The sequence below is a fragment of the Monomorium pharaonis genome, unplaced genomic scaffold (genome assembly GCF_013373865.1).
Source record: "Monomorium pharaonis isolate MP-MQ-018 unplaced genomic scaffold, ASM1337386v2 scaffold_115, whole genome shotgun sequence".
In the NCBI taxonomy this organism is placed as follows: Eukaryota; Metazoa; Arthropoda; class Insecta; order Hymenoptera; family Formicidae; genus Monomorium; species Monomorium pharaonis.
This window is the reverse complement of record NW_023415379.1, coordinates 49,650-53,862: the sequence shown is the minus strand read 5'-3', so window position 1 is coordinate 53,862 and position 4,213 is coordinate 49,650.

Sequence of the window (4,213 nt, the reverse complement as noted above, 5' to 3'; positions counted from 1 at the left end):
TTGGTATGGTGTGAAAACCAGATGCGAGTCCGTCTTGGTAAAGGGTGACTACGACCGCTGGCTCGAAGAGAGCAGTGTACGGCGCCCTGGTTGCGCGAGTCGTGTGACGGAATGGACTCAGAGGTCGTGTCGTCCAAACTGAGCTCCCATTGGTGTCGGGTGGCGCCGACGCTTCTTCCCGGAGGGCCGACTAACGTGCACTATCATCCACATACGGGCTAACTGCGTTTCCATCTCGGCGAGAGTCCTCGCGGGAGCGAGCGTTGAGGGACGCGAGGTGCGTTGTCGCGCTGGATGTCCCGAGATCGAGACTACAGCGCACTGCGTACAGCGCTGCTTCCGATCGCACGGTGGGAGGATCCTGCGACACAACGACCTGTGTCGTCAAATCGGCGGCTTCTTGCAAACAGAAGGGATGGCATGTCGATGCGGAATTAGCGTATTCGACCTCTGCCGGACTAAGGCGGCCCGACCTGACCATTGTCAAGGGTGATGAGGCAGTGGTCGTAGACGCGCAAGTAGTGTCCTGCGAAACAGCGCTTGATGTGTCTCACGAGCGAAAGGTTGTGAAGTACCGGTCTTGTTGAGGATCTAGCGGACCGCGTGGCGGAGCGCACAGGGGTGCCGCGAAGTAATGTTCGTTTCACCGCCTTGACGATCTCATGGCGCGGGAGTCTGGTGCTCCAGGAGGAGGAGGAGATGCGCGGGCTTGGCGGACCACCGGCCAGCTGCGAGTCCTCTCACGACTCGCGTCCTTTGGGGTCGTGGCTCAACTGGAAGAGATTCAACGCCATTAACATCGCGTTTTAAATGAAGCACGGGGTTCCGTCAGGAGTGGTGCATGGAGACGGAACGTAGAGTTGGGGCCTCCGCATTGGCGGAGGTGTGTGATGGTGAGTGCATGAAGTAAGACGAGAAAAGTAGTCAGTTCTTTAGCACTCCAGGGGAGACAGGGAGAAACGGGAGAGGAGAGACGAGGAGATAGATAGATAGATAGTATATTTATATGCCCGGCATAGGCAAAGTATTGATTAACACAAAATCGGAATCCACTTTTAAAACAAAAATGTACGCAAACAAAGCTAAATAATGAAAAATCGCAATGATATAAGTATAACTATAGACTTAATTAAAATCTTAATATAACGAACAAGAGAAAGTGCTAAAGCGAGAATTGAGGGAGACGATAAGAAAGACAGAAAGCAAGACAGACAATACAAGATGGAAAAATATGTGCTAACTCAGATGCCTGGCAGAAATGATGCGAAAGAAGGGTCTTGAAAGAGTCCAGCGAAGGAGCGGATTACAAATGTTTGCAGGGAGAGAATGCCAAAAATAACCGCGGAGAGATTTGAAAGGGAAATTTCTGTAGGTAGTAGTCCTATGAAAGGAGGGAATATGAAAAACATGCAGACAAAGAAATTGTGCGATTGATTTTCTCTTATGAAGATAAGGAGGGGTAAAAGTTCACATAAGTAAGACGGAGAGTTGCCAATGGAGAATTCGATAAGCTTAGACCAGCCCTAGAAGAAAGTACAGTCCTCTGTTCTCAACGAAAGCCACTCAAGACGATTGTCTAAACGGCCCGTCGTTAAGTACGTAATCAGTAATATGTTCGTCTCGCTTAAGATTAAAGATGAAGCGACGGGTGACTTTCCGTCGGAGATAACGAGTGGAACCCCACCCGACTGTTCCTCGAGCGTGCGCTGTGTAATGTAATCGAAACGAAGATTTAAACGACGATTATCGGCAATTATGTGGGTGGAAACGTAACGACGTAAGGGAAAGTCAGTCTAAATGTAAATATAAATGTGCATAACGGTGAGTGCGAACAAGGCGCCCGCGCGCGCGTGCAAATATGTATATGCGTATATATATATATATAGTTTAGTACAGGGTTCTAAATAATGCATTACTTTTTGTAATGCATTACGGTTTCATTAAAAAATATATTTTTAATAACTAATGCGAAGATCCTTAATTACGCATTACTTTCTTAATAAGTCTTAGTGCGATTTTTTTCATTGCGCATTACTTTCTTAATAAGTCTTAGTGCGATTTTTTTCATTGCGCATTACTTTTTTAATAAGTAATGCGGTTTTTTTTTTTATTGCGCATTACTTTTTTTTTAAATATGTAATGCAATTTTTTTCATTACGCATTACTTTTGAAATAAGTAAGGCGATTTTTTTCATTACGCATTACTTTCCTAATAAGTAAGGCGATCTTTTTCATTACGCATTATTTTTTTAATAAGTAATGTAAATTTTTTTTTTTATTACGCATTACTTTCTTAATAATTAATTGCGATTTTTATTCAATAAGCATTACTTTTGAAATAAGTAATGCGATTTTTTTCATTACGCATTACCTTTTTAATAAATAATGCGATTTTTTTTCATTACACATTACTTTTTTAATACGTAAGTAATACGATTTTTCTCATTGCGCATTACTTTCTTAATAAGTAATGCGATTTTTTTTATCACGCATTACTTTTTAAATAAGTAATGCGACTTTTTTCATTGCGCATTACTTTTTTAATAAGTAATGCGATTTTTTTCATTGCGCATTACTTTATTAATAAGTAATGCGATTTTTTTCATTGCGCATTACTTTTTTAATAAGTAATGCGGTTTTTTTTTTTTTTTTTTTTTTGATTGCGCATTACTTTTTTTTAAATATGTAATGCAATTTTTTTCATTACGCATTACTTTTGAAATAAGTAAGGCGATTTTTTTCATTACGCATTACTTTCCTAATAAGTAAGGCGATCTTTTTCATTACGCATTATTTTTTTAATAAGTAATGTAAATTTTTTTTTTATTACGCATTACTTTCTTAATAATTAATTGCGATTTTTATTCATTAAGCATTACCTTTTTAATACGTAAGCAATACGATTTTTCTCATTGCGCATTACTTTCTTAATAAGTAATGCGATTTTTTTTATCACGCATTACTTTTTAAATAAGTAATGCGACTTTTTTCATTGCGCATTACTTTTTTAATAAGTAATGCGATTTTTTTCATTACGCATTACTTTTTTAATAACTAATGCGATTTTTTTCATTACGCATTACCTTTTTAATAAGTATAATGCGACTTTTTTCATTACGCATTACTTTCTTAATAATTAATGAGTAAAGAAATAATTATTTATTAAAAAAATAATAAGTAATGCATTATTTTTTAATTTGCATTTACATTACCCTGGTTTAGTATATGTAAGTTTGTGTATAAGTGATACGTACGAGAGTATTTTCGACGCTGGAGGTACTGACTGCCATTAGGGCCGGAGGTATCAACGACGTACGTGCGCGAGACCGGAGGTAACGACGGCGCTCGAGTGTGCCCGGAGGGATATCGACGATGGACGCGAGCGAGACCGGCGGGAACGACGACGGGTTGAATCTCGCGGGGCGGCGACGGGAGTATTCGAACTGATGCTTAAACGAAATAGGTCAATGTCTCTTTGCATATATATTTCGTATATGTAAGTATATATGCTTATATGTGTGAATATCTAATTACGGATATGAAAATTTTCGCCGCCGGAGGTAACGGCCGCGTTTGAGATCGGAGGTGACGACCGCGGTTGAGACCGGAGGTAACGACGGCGCGTAAGCGGGACCGTAGGTAGGCGATCGACGACGGCGAGCCGGATAACGTCGTCGGAGTCGAGTAAGTAGCGAAGGTAAGCGACAATACAAACAATTATAAAGGGCTCGTTAATGCTAAGCAAAAATAATATGATAAACAGCCAAGGCAAATTTTCTCAATAGCATTATAATTAATTAGGTAAACATTATATAATTATAAACGCGACTAATAGCACTGTGTTGGAGAAACGTTTCGACTATACTTAGTCATCTTCAGTCATAATACATTACCAATATGTATGAACTTAAAACATGAATGAAAGGATGGACACGAAAATATAATTAAACAGTTGAACAAGATGACCATTGAACAACCATAAAACAGCTCATTGCGTATCAAATTATGTCATAATAAATAAAAACGTAAACCAATCAATAGTGTAATCAAATTAATAATAAAATGAAAAATAATGAAATATTTTCGTAAGTCGGTTTTCATATTAAAATAAATTTATAAGATTAAAAACGACGGAAACCGTCGTTACGAATAACATAAACTGGTATGCGTATTGCAGAAAACTGTAAACTTATATTTTATGTTAATAGCAGAT